This window comes from Triturus cristatus, chromosome 1_2 (assembly GCF_964204655.1).
Source record: "Triturus cristatus chromosome 1_2, aTriCri1.1, whole genome shotgun sequence".
Lineage (NCBI taxonomy): Eukaryota > Metazoa > Chordata > Amphibia > Caudata > Salamandridae > Triturus > Triturus cristatus.
In genome coordinates this window covers 351089788-351107675 of record NC_140580.1, presented here as the reverse complement: position 1 = coordinate 351107675, position 17888 = coordinate 351089788, and positions in this window count along the sequence as shown.

Here is a 17888-nt window from a genome sequence, read left to right as displayed (position 1 = left end):
TCCAGATGGTCAGAAATGGTAATTTTTTTATGTTTAATTTATTGACTGTAAATGACTATTGCACGTGAATTAGAACTCTTAGAACTAAAATTAGTGTGTTTAGAGTCATTTTAATGCCTGAAATTGGTCGAAATAGAAGCTTCTGAGTAGGAGAAAAAGTCTGTAAAAATGGCAATTTTGGTCACATTGAGGCTTTAAAAAGTAGTTATTCAACGTGAGGCACAATCCAAATGACATTTTGAATCAATTTTCGACAGTCAAAAAATCAAATTTCTGATTAAAAACGATGATCCGTGACCTGTCGAACTTTCTCCAGATGGTCAGAAATGGTAATTTTTTAATGTTTAATTTATTGACTGTAAATGACTATTGCACGTGAATTAGAACTCTTAGAACTAAAATTAGTGTGTTTAGAGTCATTTTAATGCCTGAAATTGGTCGAAATAGAAGCTTCTGAGTAGGAGAAAAGTCTGTAAAAATGGCAATTTTGGTCACATTGAGGCTTTAAAAAGTAGTTTTTCAACAGGAGGGACAATCCAAACGACATTTTGGATCAATTTTTCGACAGTCCAAAAAAAATCAAATTTCTGATGAAAAACGATGATCCGTGACCTGTCGAACTTTCTCCAGATGGTCAGAAATGGTAATTTTTTAATGTTTCATTTATTGACTGTAAATGACTATTGCACGTGAATTAGAACTCTTAGAACTAAAATTAGTGTGTTTAGAGTCATTTTAATGCCTGAAATTGGTCGAAATAGAAGCTTCTGAGTAGGAGAAAAAGTCTGTAAAAATGGCAATTTTGGTCACATAAAGGCTTTAAAAACTAGTTATTCAACAGGAGGGACAATCCAAATGACATTTTGGATCAATTTTTCAACAGTCCAAAAAAAATCAATTTTCTGATGAAAAACGATGACCCGTGACCTGTCGAATTTTCTCCAGATGGTCAGAAATGGTAATTTTTTTATGTTTAATTTATTGACTGTAAATGACTATTGCACGTGAATTAGAACTCTTAGAACTAAAATTAGTGTGTTTAGAGTCATTTTAATGCCTGAAATTGGTCGAAATAGAAGCTTCTGAGTAGGAGAAAAACTCTGTAAAAATGGCAATTTTGTTCACATTGAGGCTTTAAAAAGTAGTTATTTAACATGAGGCACAATCCAAATGACATTTTGAATCAATTTTTCGACAGTCCAAAAAATCAAATTTCTGATGAAAAACGATGATCCGTGACCTGTCGAACTTTCTCCAGATGGTCAGAAATGGTAATTTTTTAATGTTTAATTTATTGACTGTAAATGACTATTGCACGTGAATTAGAACTCTTAGAACTAAAATTAGTGTGTTTAGAGTCATTTTATTGCCTGAAATTGGTCGAAATAGAAGCTTCTGAGTAGGAGAAAAAGTCTGTAAAAATGGCAATTTTGGTCACATTGAGGCTTTAAAAAGTAGTTATTCAACAGGAGGGACAATCCAAATGACATTTTGGATCAATTTTTCGACAGTCCAAAAAAAATCAATTTTCTGATGAAAAACGATGACCCGTGACCTGTCGAATTTTCTCCAGATGGTCAGAAATGGTAATTTTTTTATGTTTAATTTATTGACTGTAAATGACTATCACATGTGAATTAGAACTCTTAGAACTAAAATTAGTGTGTGTAGAGTCATTTTAATGCCTGAAATTGGTCGAAATAGAAGCTTCTGAGTAGGAGAAAAAGTCGGTAAAAATGGCAATTTTGGTCACATTGAGGCTTTAAAAAGTAGTTTTTCAACATGAGGCACAATCCAAATGACATTTTTAATCAATTTTTCGACAGTCCAAAAAATCTAATTTCTGATGAAAAACAATGATCCGTGACCTGTCGAACTTTCTCCAGATGGTCAGAAATGGTAATTTTTTAATCTTTAATTTTTTGTCTGCAAATGAATATTGCATGTGAATTAGAACTCTTAGAACTAAAATTAGTGGGTTTAGAGTCATTTTAATGCCTGAAAGTGGTCGAAATAGAAGCTTCTGAGGAGGAGAAAAAGTCTGTAAAAATGGCAATTTTGTTCACATTGAGGCTTTAAAAGTAGTTATTTAACATGAGGCACAATCCAAAAGACATTTTGAATCAATTTTTCGACAGTCCAAAAAATCAATTTTCTGATGAAAAACGATGACCCGTGACCTGACGAGCTTTCTCCAGATGGTCAGAAATGGTAATTTTTGAATGTTTAATTTTTTGACTGCAAATGACTATTGCACGTGAATTAGAACTCTTAGAACTAAAATTAGTGTGTTTAGAGTCATTTTAATGCCTGAAATTGGTCGAAATAGAAGCTTCTGAGTAGGAGAAAAAGTCTGTAAAAATGGCAATTTTGGTCACATTGAGGCTTTAAAATGTATTTATTCAACATGAGGCACAATCCAAATGAAATTTTGAATCAATTTTTTGACAGTCCAAAAAATCAATTTTCTGATGAAAAACGATGACCCGTGACTTGTCGAATTTTCTCCAGATGGTAAGAAATGGTAATTTTTTAATGTTTAACTTATTGACTGTAAATGACTATCGCATGTGAATTAGAACTCTTAGAACTAAAATTAGTGTGTTTAGAGTCATTTTAATGCCTGAAAGTGGTCGAAATAGAAGCTTCTGAGGAGGAGAAAAAGTCTGTAAAAATGGCAATTTTGTTCACATTGAGGCCTTAAAAGTAGTTATTTAACATGAGGCACAATTTAAAAGACATTTTAAATCAATTTTTCAACAGTCCAAAAAATCAATTTTCTGATGAAAAACGATGACCCGTGACCTGACGAGCTTTCTCCAGATGGTCAGAAATGGTAATTTTTTAATGTTTAATTTTTTGACTGCAAATGACTATTGCATGGGAATTCGAACTCTTAGAACTAAAATTAGTGGGTTTAGAGTCATTTTAATGCCTGAAATTGGTCAAAATAGAAGCTTCTGAGTAGGAGAAAAAGTCTCTAAAAATGGCAATTTTTGTCACATTGAGGCTTTAAAAAGTAGTTATTCAACAGGAGGGACAATCCAAATGACATTTTGGATCAATTTTTCGACAGTCCAAAAAAATCAATTTTCTGATGAAAAACGATGACCCGTGACCTGTCGAATTTTCTCCAGATGGTCAGAAATGGTAATTTTTTTGTTTAATTTATTGACTGTAAATGACTATCGCATGTGAATTAGAACTCTTAGAACTAAAATTAGTGTGTTTAGAGTCATTTTAATGCCTGAAATTGGTCGAAATAGAAGCTTCTGAGTAGGAGAAAAAGTCGGTAAAAATGGCAATTTTGGTTACATTGCGGCTTTAAAAAGTAGTTATTCAACATGAGGCACAATCCAAATGACATTTTGAATCAATTTTTCGACAGTCCAAAAAAGCAATTTTCTGATGAAAAACGATGACCCGTGACCTGTCGAATTTTCTCCAGATGGTCAGAAATGGTAATTTTTTAATGTTTAATTTATTGACTGTAAATGACTATTGCTCGTGAATTAGAACTCTTCGAACTAAAATTAGTCTGTTTAGAGTCATTTTAATGCCTGAAATTGGTCGAAATAGAAGCTTCTGATTAGGAGAAAAAGTCTGTAAAAATGGCAATTTTGGTCACATTGAGGCTTTAAAAAGTAGTTATTCAACAGGATGGACAATCCAAATGACATTTTGGATCAATTTTTCGACAGTCCAAAAAAATCAATTTTCTGATGAAAAACGATGACCCGTGACCTGTCGAATTTTCTCCAGATGGTCAGAAATGGTAATTTTTTAATGTTTATTTATTGACTGTAAATGACTATCGCATGTGAATTAGAACTCTTAGAACTAAAATTAGTGTGTTTAGAGTCATTTTAATGCCTGAAATTGGTCGAAATAGAAGCTTCTGAGTAGGAGAAAAAGTCGGTAAAAATGGCAATTTTGGTCACATTGAGGCTTTAAAAAGTAGTTATTCAACATGAGGCACAATCCAAATGAAATTTTGAATCAATTTTTCGACAGTCCAAAAAATCAATTTTCTGATCAAAAACGATGACCCGTGACCTGTCGAATTTTCTCCAGATGGTCAGAAATGGTAATTTTTTAATGTTTAATTTTTTTACTGCAAATGACTATTGCATGTGAATTAGAACTCTTAGAATTAAAATTAGTGTGTTTAGAGTCATTTTAATGCCTGAAATTGGTCGAAATAGAAGCTTCTGAGTAGGAGAAAAAGTCGGTAAAAATGGCAATTTTGGTCACATTGAGGCTTTAAAAAGTAGTTATTCAACATGAGGCACAATCCAAATGACATTTTGAATCAATTTTTCGACAGTCCAAAAAATCAAATTTCTGATGAAAAACGATGATCCGTCACCTGTCGAACTTTCTCCAGATGGTCAGAAATGGTAATTTTTTAATGTTTAATTTATTGACTGTAAATGACTATTGCACGTGAATTAGAACTCTTAGAACTAAAATTAGTGTGTTTAGAGTCATTTTAATGCCTGAAATTGGTCGAAATAGAAGCTTCTGAGTAGGAGAAAAAGTCTGTAAAAATGGCAATTTTGGTCACATAAAGGCTTTAAAAAGTAGTTATTCAACAGGAGGGACAATCCAAATGACATTTTGGATCAATTTTTCAACAGTCCAAAAAAAATCAATTTTCTGATGAAAAACGATGATCCGTGACCTGTCGAACTTTCTCCAGATGGTCAGAAATGGTAATTTTTTAATGTTTAATTTATTGACTGTAAATGACTATTGCACGTGAATTAGAACTCTTAGAACTAAAATTAGTGTGTTTAGAGTCATTTTAATGCCTGAAATTGGTCGAAATAGAAGCTTCTGAGTAGGAGAAAAAGTCTGTAAAAATGGCAATTTTGGTCACATTGAGGCTTTAAAAAGTAGTTATTCAACGTGAGGCACAATCCAAATGACATTTTGAATCAATTTTTCGACAGTCCAAAAAATCAAATTTCTGATGAAAAACGATGATCCGTGACCTGTCGAACTTTCTCCAGATGGTCAGAAATGGTAATTTTTTAATGTTTAATTTATTGACTGTAAATGACTATTGCACGTGAATTAGAACTCTTAGAACTAAAATTAGTGTGTGTAGAGTCATTTTAATGCCTGAAATTGGTCGAAATAGAAGCTTCTGAGTAGGAGAAAAAGTCGGTAAAAATGGCAATTTTGGTCACATTGAGGCTTTAAAAAGTAGTTTTTCAACATGAGGCACAATCCAAATGACATTTTTAATCAATTTTTCGACAGTCCAAAAAATCTAATTTCTGATGAAAAACAATGATCCGTGACCTGTCGAACTTTCTCCAGATGGTCAGAAATGGTAATTTTTTAATCTTTAATTTTTTGTCTGCAAATGAATATTGCATGTGAATTAGAACTCTTAGAACTAAAATTAGTGGGTTTAGAGTCATTTTAATGCCTGAAAGTGGTCGAAATAGAAGCTTCTGAGGAGGAGAAAAAGTCTGTAAAAATGGCAATTTTGTTCACATTGAGGCTTTAAAAGTAGTTATTTAACATGAGGCACAATCCAAAAGACATTTTGAATCAATTTTTCGACAGTCCAAAAAATCAATTTTCTGATGAAAAACGATGACCCGTGACCTGACGAGCTTTCTCCAGATGGTCAGAAATGGTAATTTTTGAATGTTTAATTTTTTGACTGCAAATGACTATTGCACGTGAATTAGAACTCTTAGAACTAAAATTAGTGTGTTTAGAGTCATTTTAATGCCTGAAATTGGTCGAAATAGAAGCTTCTGAGTAGGAGAAAAAGTCTGTAAAAATGGCAATTTTGGTCACATTGAGGCTTTAAAATGTATTTATTCAACATGAGGCACAATCCAAATGAAATTTTGAATCAATTTTTTGACAGTCCAAAAAATCAATTTTCTGATGAAAAACGATGACCCGTGACTTGTCGAATTTTCTCCAGATGGTAAGAAATGGTAATTTTTTAATGTTTAACTTATTGACTGTAAATGACTATCGCATGTGAATTAGAACTCTTAGAACTAAAATTAGTGTGTTTAGAGTCATTTTAATGCCTGAAAGTGGTCGAAATAGAAGCTTCTGAGGAGGAGAAAAAGTCTGTAAAAATGGCAATTTTGTTCACATTGAGGCCTTAAAAGTAGTTATTTAACATGAGGCACAATTCAAAAGACATTTTAAATCAATTTTTCAACAGTCCAAAAAATCAATTTTCTGATGAAAAACGATGACCCGTGACCTGACGAGCTTTCTCCAGATGGTCAGAAATGGTAATTTTTTAATGTTTAATTTTTTGACTGCAAATGACTATTGCATGGGAATTCGAACTCTTAGAACTAAAATTAGTGGGTTTAGAGTCATTTTAATGCCTGAAATTGGTCAAAATAGAAGCTTCTGAGTAGGAGAAAAAGTCTCTAAAAATGGCAATTTTTGTCACATTGAGGCTTTAAAAAGTAGTTATTCAACAGGAGGGACAATCCAAATGACATTTTGGATCAATTTTTCGACAGTCCAAAAAAATCAATTTTCTGATGAAAAACGATGACCCGTGACCTGTCGAATTTTCTCCAGATGGTCAGAAATGGTAATTTTTTTGTTTAATTTATTGACTGTAAATGACTATCGCATGTGAATTAGAACTCTTAGAACTAAAATTAGTGTGTTTAGAGTCATTTTAATGCCTGAAATTGGTCGAAATAGAAGCTTCTGAGTAGGAGAAAAAGTCGGTAAAAATGGCAATTTTGGTTACATTGCGGCTTTAAAAAGTAGTTATTCAACATGAGGCACAATCCAAATGACATTTTGAATCAATTTTTCGACAGTCCAAAAAAGCAATTTTCTGATGAAAAACGATGACCCGTGACCTGTCGAATTTTCTCCAGATGGTCAGAAATGGTAATTTTTTAATGTTTAATTTATTGACTGTAAATGACTATTGCTCGTGAATTAGAACTCTTCGAACTAAAATTAGTCTGTTTAGAGTCATTTTAATGCCTGAAATTGGTCGAAATAGAAGCTTCTGATTAGGAGAAAAAGTCTGTAAAAATGGCAATTTTGGTCACATTGAGGCTTTAAAAAGTAGTTATTCAACAGGATGGACAATCCAAATGACATTTTGGATCAATTTTTCGACAGTCCAAAAAAATCAATTTTCTGATGAAAAACGATGACCCGTGACCTGTCGAATTTTCTCCAGATGGTCAGAAATGGTAATTTTTTAATGTTTATTTATTGACTGTAAATGACTATCGCATGTGAATTAGAACTCTTAGAACTAAAATTAGTGTGTTTAGAGTCATTTTAATGCCTGAAATTGGTCGAAATAGAAGCTTCTGAGTAGGAGAAAAAGTCGGTAAAAATGGCAATTTTGGTCACATTGAGGCTTTAAAAAGTAGTTATTCAACATGAGGCACAATCCAAATGAAATTTTGAATCAATTTTTCGACAGTCCAAAAAATCAATTTTCTGATCAAAAACGATGACCCGTGACCTGTCGAATTTTCTCCAGATGGTCAGAAATGGTAATTTTTTAATGTTTAATTTTTTTACTGCAAATGACTATTGCATGTGAATTAGAACTCTTAGAATTAAAATTAGTGTGTTTAGAGTCATTTTAATGCCTGAAATTGGTCGAAATAGAAGCTTCTGAGTAGGAGAAAAAGTCGGTAAAAATGGCAATTTTGGTCACATTGAGGCTTTAAAAAGTAGTTATTCAACATGAGGCACAATCCAAATGACATTTTGAATCAATTTTTCGACAGTCCAAAAAATCAAATTTCTGATGAAAAACGATGATCCGTCACCTGTCGAACTTTCTCCAGATGGTCAGAAATGGTAATTTTTTAATGTTTAATTTATTGACTGTAAATGACTATTGCACGTGAATTAGAACTCTTAGAACTAAAATTAGTGTGTTTAGAGTCATTTTAATGCCTGAAATTGGTCGAAATAGAAGCTTCTGAGTAGGAGAAAAAGTCTGTAAAAATGGCAATTTTGGTCACATAAAGGCTTTAAAAAGTAGTTATTCAACAGGAGGGACAATCCAAATGACATTTTGGATCAATTTTTCAACAGTCCAAAAAAAATCAATTTTCTGATGAAAAACGATGATCCGTGACCTGTCGAACTTTCTCCAGATGGTCAGAAATGGTAATTTTTTAATGTTTAATTTATTGACTGTAAATGACTATTGCACGTGAATTAGAACTCTTAGAACTAAAATTAGTGTGTTTAGAGTCATTTTAATGCCTGAAATTGGTCGAAATAGAAGCTTCTGAGTAGGAGAAAAAGTCTGTAAAAATGGCAATTTTGGTCACATTGAGGCTTTAAAAAGTAGTTATTCAACGTGAGGCACAATCCAAATGACATTTTGAATCAATTTTTCGACAGTCCAAAAAATCAAATTTCTGATGAAAAACGATGATCCGTGACCTGTCGAACTTTCTCCAGATGGTCAGAAATGGTAATTTTTTAATGTTTAATTTATTGACTGTAAATGACTATTGCACGTGAATTAGAACTCTTAGAACTAAAATTAGTGTGTTTAGAGTCATTTTAATGCCTGAAATTGGTCGAAATAGAAGCTTCTGAGTAGGAGAAAAAGTCTGTAAAAATGGCAATTTTGGTCACATTGAGGCTTTAAAAAGTAGTTTTTCAACAGGAGGGACAATCCAAACGACATTTTGGATCAATTTTTCGACAGTCCAAAAAAAATCAAATTTCTGATGAAAAACGATGATCCGTGACCTGTCGAACTTTCTCCAGATGGTCAGAAATGGTAATTTTTTAATGTTTCATTTATTGACTGTAAATGACTATTGCACGTGAATTAGAACTAAAATTAGTGTGTTTAGAGTCATTTTAATGCCTGAAATTGGTCGAAATAGAAGCTTCTGAGTAGGAGAAAAAGTCTGTAAAAATGGCAATTTTGGTCACATAAAGGCTTTAAAAACTAGTTATTCAACAGGAGGGACAATCCAAATGACATTTTGGATCAATTTTTCAACAGTCCAAAAAAAATCAATTTTCTGATGAAAAACGATGACCCGTGACCTGTCGAATTTTCTCCAGATGGTCAGAAATGGTAATTTTTTTATGTTTAATTTATTGACTGTAAATGACTATCACATGTGAATTAGAACTCTTAGAACTAAAATTAGTGTGTGTAGAGTCATTTTAATGCCTGAAATTGGTCAAAATAGAAGCTTCTGAGTAGGAGAAAAAGTCGGTAAAAATGGCAATTTTGGTCACATTGAGGCTTTAAAAAGTAGTTTTTCAACATGAGGCACAATCCAAATGACATTTTGAATCAATTTTTCGACAGTCCAAAAAATCAAATTTCTGATGAAAAACAATGATCCGTGACCTGTCGAACTTTCTCCAGATGGTCAGAAATGGTAATTTTTTAATGTTTAATTTTTGTCTGCAAATGAATATTGCATGTGAATTAGAATTCTTAAAACTAAAATTAGTGTGTTTAGAGTCATTTTAATGCCTGAAATTTGTCGAAATAGAAGCTTCTGAGTAGGAGAAAAACTCTGTAAAAATGGCAATTTTGTTCACATTGAGGCTTTAAAAAGTAGTTATTTAACATGAGGCACAATCCAAATGACATTTTGAATCAATTTTTCGACAGTCCAAAAAATCAAATTTCTGATGAAAAACGATGATCCGTGACCTGTCGAACTTTCTCCAGATGGTCAGAAATGGTAATTTTTTAATGTTTAATTTATTGACTGTAAATGACTATTGCACGTGAATTAGAACTCTTAGAACTAAAATTAGTGTGTTTAGAGTCATTTTAATGCCTGAAATTGGTCGAAATAGAAGCTTCTGAGTAGGAGAAAAAGTCTGTAAAAATGGCAATTTTGGTCACATTGAGGCTTTAAAAAGTAGTTATTAAACATGAGGCACAATCCAAATGACATTTTGAATCAATTTTTCGGCAGACCAAAAAATCTATTTTCTGATGAATAACGATGACCCGTGACTTGTTGAACTTTCTCCAGATGGTCAAAAATGGTAATTTTTTAATGTTTAATTTTCAGACTGCAAATGACTATTGCATGTGAATTAGAACTCTTAGAACTAAAATTAGTGTGTTTAGAGTCATTTTAATGCCTGAAATTGGTCGAAATAGAAGCTTCTGAGTAGGAGAAAAAGTCGGTAAAAATGGCAATTTTGGTTACATTGCGGCTTTAAAAAGTAGTTATTCAACATGAGGCACAATCCAAATGACATTTTGAATCAATTTTTCGACAGTCCAAAAAAGCAATTTTCTGATGAAAAACGATGACCCGTGACCTGTCGAATTTTCTCCAGATGGTCAGAAATGGTAATTTTTTAATGTTTAATTTATTGACTGTAAATGACTATTGCTCGTGAATTAGAACTCTTCGAACTAAAATTAGTCTGTTTAGAGTCATTTTAATGCCTGAAATTGGTCGAAATAGAAGCTTCTGATTAGGAGAAAAAGTCTGTAAAAATGGCAATTTTGGTCACATTGAGGCTTTAAAAAGTAGTTATTCAACAGGATGGACAATCCAAATGACATTTTGGATCAATTTTTCGACAGTCCAAAAAATCAATTTTCTGATGAAAAACGATGACCCGTGACCTGTCGAATTTTCTCCAGATGGTCAGAAATGGTAATTTTTTAATGTTTATTTATTGACTGTAAATGACTATCGCATGTGAATTAGAACTCTTAGAACTAAAATTAGTGTGTTTAGAGTCATTTTAATGCCTGAAATTGGTCGAAATAGAAGCTTCTGAGTAGGAGAAAAAGTCGGTAAAAATGGCAATTTTGGTCACATTGAGGCTTTAAAAAGTAGTTATTCAACATGAGGCACAATCCAAATGAAATTTTGAATCAATTTTTCGACAGTCCAAAAAATCAATTTTCTGATCAAAAACGATGACCCGTGACCTGTCGAATTTTCTCCAGATGGTCAGAAATGGTAATTTTTTAATGTTTAATTTTTTGACTGCAAATGACTATTGCATGTGAATTAGAACTCTTAGAATTAAAATTAGTGTGTTTAGAGTCATTTTAATGCCTGAAATTGGTCGAAATAGAAGCTTCTGAGTAGCAGAAAAAGTCTGTAAAAATGGCAATTTTGGTCACATTGAGGCTTTAAAAAGTAGTTAATCAACATGAGGCACAATCCAAATGACATTTTGAATCAATTTTTCGACAGTCCAAAAAATCAAATTTCTGATGAAAAACGATGATCCGTGACCTGTCGAACTTTCTCCAGATGGTTAGAAATGGTAATTTTTTAATGTTTAATTTATTGACTGTAAATGACTATTGCACGTGAATTAGAACTCTTAGAACTAAAATTAGTGTGTTTAGAGTCATTTTAATGCCTGAAATTGGTCGAAATAGAAGCTTCTGAGTAGGAGAAAAAGTCTGTAAAAATGGCAATTTTGGTCACATAAAGGCTTTAAAAAGTAGTTATTCAACAGGAGGGACAATCCAAATGACATTTTGGATCAATTTTTCAACAGTCCAAAAAAAATCAATTTTCTGATGAAAAACGATGACCCGTGACCTGTCGAATTTTCTCCAGATGGTCAGAAATGGTAATTTTTTTATGTTTAATTTATTGACTGTAAATGACTATTGCACGTGAATTAGAACTCTTAGAACTAAAATTAGTGTGTTTAGAGTCATTTTAATGCCTGAAGTTGGTCGAAATAGAAGCTTCTGAGTAGGAGAAAAAGTCTGTAAAAAGGGCAATTTTGGTCACATCGAGGCTTTAAAAACTAATTATTCAACAGGAGGGACAATCCAAATGACATTTTGAATCAATTTTTCGACAGTCCAAAAAAGCAATTTTCTGATGAAAAACGATGACCCGTGACCTGTCGAATTTTCTCCAGATGGTCAGAAATGGTAATTTTTTAATGTTTAACTTATTGACTGTAAATGACTATCGCATGTGAATTAGAACTCTTAGAACTAAAATTAGTGTGTTTAGAGTCATTTTAATGCCTGAAAGTGGTCGAAATAGAAGCTTCTGAGGAGGAGAAAAAGTCTGTAAAAATGGCAATTTTGGTCACATTGAGGCTTTAAAATGTATTTATTCAACATGAGGCACAATCCAAATGAAATTTTGAATCAATTTTTTGACAGTCCAAAAAATCAATTTTCTGATGAAAAACGATGACCCGTGACTTGTCGAATTTTCTCCAGATGGTAAGAAATGGTAATTTTTTAATGTTTAACTTATTGACTGTAAATGACTATCGCATGTGAATTAGAACTCTTAGAACTAAAATTAGTGTGTTTAGAGTCATTTTAATGCCTGAAAGTGGTCGAAATAGAAGCTTCTGAGGAGGAGAAAAAGTCTGTAAAAATGGCAATTTTGTTCACATTGAGGCCTTAAAAGTAGTTATTTAACATGAGGCACAATTCAAAAGACATTTTAAATCAATTTTTCAACAGTCCAAAAAATCAATTTTCTGATGAAAAACGATGACCCGTGACCTGACGAGCTTTCTCCAGATGGTCAGAAATGGTAATTTTTTAATGTTTAATTTTTTGACTGCAAATGACTATTGCATGGGAATTCGAACTCTTAGAACTAAAATTAGTGGGTTTAGAGTCATTTTAATGCCTGAAATTGGTCAAAATAGAAGCTTCTGAGTAGGAGAAAAAGTCTCTAAAAATGGCAATTTTTGTCACATTGAGGCTTTAAAAAGTAGTTATTCAACAGGAGGGACAATCCAAATGACATTTTGGATCAATTTTTCGACAGTCCAAAAAAATCAATTTTCTGATGAAAAACGATGACCCGTGACCTGTCGAATTTTCTCCAGATGGTCAGAAATGGTAATTTTTTTGTTTAATTTATTGACTGTAAATGACTATCGCATGTGAATTAGAACTCTTAGAACTAAAATTAGTGTGTTTAGAGTCATTTTAATGCCTGAAATTGGTCGAAATAGAAGCTTCTGAGTAGGAGAAAAAGTCGGTAAAAATGGCAATTTTGGTTACATTGCGGCTTTAAAAAGTAGTTATTCAACATGAGGCACAATCCAAATGACATTTTGAATCAATTTTTCGACAGTCCAAAAAAGCAATTTTCTGATGAAAAACGATGACCCGTGACCTGTCGAATTTTCTCCAGATGGTCAGAAATGGTAATTTTTTAATGTTTAATTTATTGACTGTAAATGACTATTGCTCGTGAATTAGAACTCTTCGAACTAAAATTAGTCTGTTTAGAGTCATTTTAATGCCTGAAATTGGTCGAAATAGAAGCTTCTGATTAGGAGAAAAAGTCTGTAAAAATGGCAATTTTGGTCACATTGAGGCTTTAAAAAGTAGTTATTCAACAGGATGGACAATCCAAATGACATTTTGGATCAATTTTTCGACAGTCCAAAAAAATCAATTTTCTGATGAAAAACGATGACCCGTGACCTGTCGAATTTTCTCCAGATGGTCAGAAATGGTAATTTTTTAATGTTTATTTATTGACTGTAAATGACTATCGCATGTGAATTAGAACTCTTAGAACTAAAATTAGTGTGTTTAGAGTCATTTTAATGCCTGAAATTGGTCGAAATAGAAGCTTCTGAGTAGGTGAAAAAGTCGGTAAAAATGGCAATTTTGGTCACATTGAGGCTTTAAAAAGTAGTTATTCAACATGAGGCACAATCCAAATGAAATTTTGAATCAATGTTTCGACAGTCCAAAAAATCAATTTTCTGATCAAAAACGATGACCCGTGACCTGTCGAATTTTCTCCAGATGGTCAGAAATGGTAATTTTTTAATGTTTAATTTTTTTACTGCAAATGACTATTGCATGTGAATTAGAACTCTTAGAATTAAAATTAGTGTGTTTAGAGTCATTTTAATGCCTGAAATTGGTCGAAATAGAAGCTTCTGAGTAGGAGAAAAAGTCGGTAAAAATGGCAATTTTGGTCACATTGAGGCTTTAAAAAGTAGTTATTCAACATGAGGCACAATCCAAATGACATTTTGAATCAATTTTTCGACAGTCCAAAAAATCAAATTTCTGATGAAAAACGATGATCCGTCACCTGTCGAACTTTCTCCAGATGGTCAGAAATGGTAATTTTTTAATGTTTAATTTATTGACTGTAAATGACTATTGCACGTGAATTAGAACTCTTAGAACTAAAATTAGTGTGTTTAGAGTCATTTTAATGCCTGAAATTGGTCGAAATAGAAGCTTCTGAGTAGGAGAAAAAGTCTGTAAAAATGGCAATTTTGGTCACATAAAGGCTTTAAAAAGTAGTTATTCAACAGGAGGGACAATCCAAATGACATTTTGGATCAATTTTTCAACAGTCCAAAAAAAATCAATTTTCTGATGAAAAACGATGACCCGTGACCTGTCGAATTTTCTCCAGATGGTCAGAAATGGTAATTTTTTTATGTTTAATTTATTGACTGTAAATGACTATTGCACGTGAATAAGAACTCTTAGAACTAAAATTAGTGTGTTTAGAGTCATTTTAATGCCTGAAATTGGTCGAAATAGAAGCTTCTGAGTAGGAGAAAAAGTCTGTAAAAATGGCAATTTTGGTCACATTGAGGCTTTAAAAAGTAGTTATTCAACGTGAGGCACAATCCAAATGACATTTTGAATCAATTTTTCGACAGTCCAAAAAATCAAATTTCTGATGAAAAACGATGATCCGTGACCTGTCGAACTTTCTCCAGATGGTCAGAAATGGTAATTTTTTAATGTTTAATTTATTGACTGTAAATGACTATTGCACGTGAATTAGAACTCTTAGAACTAAAATTAGTGTGTTTAGAGTCATTTTAATGCCTGAAATTGGTCGAAATAGAAGCTTCTGAGTAGGAGAAAAAGTCTGTAAAAATGGCAATTTTGGTCACATTGAGGCTTTAAAAAGTAGTTTTTCAACAGGAGGGACAATCCAAACGACATTTTGGATCAATTTTTCGACAGTCCAAAAAAAATCAAATTTCTGATGAAAAACGATGATCCGTGACCTGTCGAACTTTCTCCAGATGGTCAGAAATGGTAATTTTTTAATGTTTCATTTATTGACTGTAAATGACTATTGCACGTGAATTAGAACTCTTAGAACTAAAATTAGTGTGTTTAGAGTCATTTTAATGCCTGAAATTGGTCGAAATAGAAGCTTCTGAGTAGGAGAAAAAGTCTGTAAAAATGGCAATTTTGGTCACATAAAGGCTTTAAAAACTAGTTATTCAACAGGAGGGACAATCCAAATGACATTTTGGATCAATTTTTCAACAGTCCAAAAAAAATCAATTTTCTGATGAAAAACGATGACCCGTGACCTGTCGAATTTTCTCCAGATGGTCAGAAATGGTAATTTTTTTATGTTTAATTTATTGACTGTAAATGACTATTGCACGTGAATTAGAACTCTTAGAACTAAAATTAGTGTGTTTAGAGTCATTTTAATGCCTGAAATTGGTCGAAATAGAAGCTTCTGAGTAGGAGAAAAAGTCTGTAAAAATGGCAATTTTGGTCACATTGAGGCTTTAAAAAGTAGTTATTCAACGTGAGGCACAATCCAAATGACATTTTGAATCAATTTTTCGACAGTCCAAAAAATCAAATTTCTGATGAAAAACGATGATCCGTGACCTGTCGAACTTTCTCCAGATGGTCAGAAATGGTAATTTTTTAATGTTTAATTTATTGACTGTAAATGACTATTGCACGTGAATTAGAACTCTTAGAACTAAAATTAGTGTGTTTAGAGTCATTTTAATGCCTGAAATTGGTCGAAATAGAAGCTTCTGAGTAGGAGAAAAAGTCTGTAAAAATGGCAATTTTGGTCACATTGAGGCTTTAAAAAGTAGTTTTTCAACAGGAGGGACAATCCAAACGACATTTTGGATCAATTTTTCGACAGTCCAAAAAAAATCAAATTTCTGATGAAAAACGATGATCCGTGACCTGTCGAACTTTCTCCAGATGGTCAGAAATGGTAATTTTTTAATGTTTCATTTATTGACTGTAAATGACTATTGCACGTGAATTAGAACTCTTAGAACTAAAATTAGTGTGTTTAGAGTCATTTTAATGCCTGAAATTGGTCGAAATAGAAGCTTCTGAGTAGGAGAAAAAGTCTGTAAAAATGGCAATTTTGGTCACATAAAGGCTTTAAAAACTAGTTATTCAACAGGAGGGACAATCCAAATGACATTTTGGATCAATTTTTCAACAGTCCAAAAAAAATCAATTTTCTGATGAAAAACGATGACCCGTGACCTGTCGAATTTTCTCCAGATGGTCAGAAATGGTAATTTTTTTATGTTTAATTTATTGACTGTAAATGACTATTGCACGTGAATTAGAACTCTTAGAACTAAAATTAGTGTGTTTAGAGTCATTTTAATGCCTGAAATTGGTCGAAATAGAAGCTTCTGAGTAGGAGAAAAACTCTGTAAAAATGGCAATTTTGTTCACATTGAGGCTTTAAAAAGTAGTTATTTAACATGAGGCACAATCCAAATGACATTTTGAATCAATTTTTCGACAGTCCAAAAAATCAAATTTCTGATGAAAAACGATGATCCGTGACCTGTCGAACTTTCTCCAGATGGTCAGAAATGGTAATTTTTTAATGTTTAATTTATTGACTGTAAATGACTATTGCACGTGAATTAGAACTCTTAGAACTAAAATTAGTGTGTTTAGAGTCATTTTATTGCCTGAAATTGGTCGAAATAGAAGCTTCTGAGTAGGAGAAAAAGTCTGTAAAAATGGCAATTTTGGTCACATTCAGGCTTTAAAAAGTAGTTATTCAACAGGAGGGACAATCCAAATGACATTTTGGATCAATTTTTCGACAGTCCAAAAAAAATCAATTTTCTGATGAAAAACGATGACCCGTGACCTGTCGAATTTTCTCCAGATGGTCAGAAATGGTAATTTTTTTATGTTTAATTTATTGACTGTAAATGACTATCACATGTGAATTAGAACTCTTAGAACTAAAATTAGTGTGTGTAGAGTCATTTTAATGCCTGAAATTGGTCGAAATAGAAGCTTCTGAGTAGGAGAAAAAGTCGGTAAAAATGGCAATTTTGGTCACATTGAGGCTTTAAAAAGTAGTTTTTCAACATGAGGCACAATCCAAATGACATTTTTAATCAATTTTTCGACAGTCCAAAAAATCTAATTTCTGATGAAAAACAATGATCCGTGACCTGTCGAACTTTCTCCAGATGGTCAGAAATGGTAATTTTTTAATCTTTAATTTTTTGTCTGCAAATGAATATTGCATGTGAATTAGAACTCTTAGAACTAAAATTAGTGGGTTTAGAGTCATTTTAATGCCTGAAAGTGGTCGAAATAGAAGCTTCTGAGGAGGAGAAAAAGTCTGTAAAAATGGCAATTTTGTTCACATTGAGGCTTTAAAAGTAGTTATTTAACATGAGGCACAATCCAAAAGACATTTTGAATCAATTTTTCGACAGTCCAAAAAATCAATTTTCTGATGAAAAACGATGACCCGTGACCTGACGAGCTTTCTCCAGATGGTCAGAAATGGTAATTTTTGAATGTTTAATTTTTTGACTGCAAATGACTATTGCACGTGAATTAGAACTCTTAGAACTAAAATTAGTGTGTTTAGAGTCATTTTAATGCCTGAAATTGGTCGAAATAGAAGCTTCTGAGTAGTAGAAAAAGTCTGTAAAAATGGCAATTTTGGTCACATTGAGGCTTTAAAATGTATTTATTCAACATGAGGCACAATCCAAATGAAATTTTGAATCAATTTTTTGACAGTCCAAAAAATCAATTTTCTGATGAAAAACGATGACCCGTGACTTGTCGAATTTTCTCCAGATGGTAAGAAATGGTAATTTTTTAATGTTTAACTTAT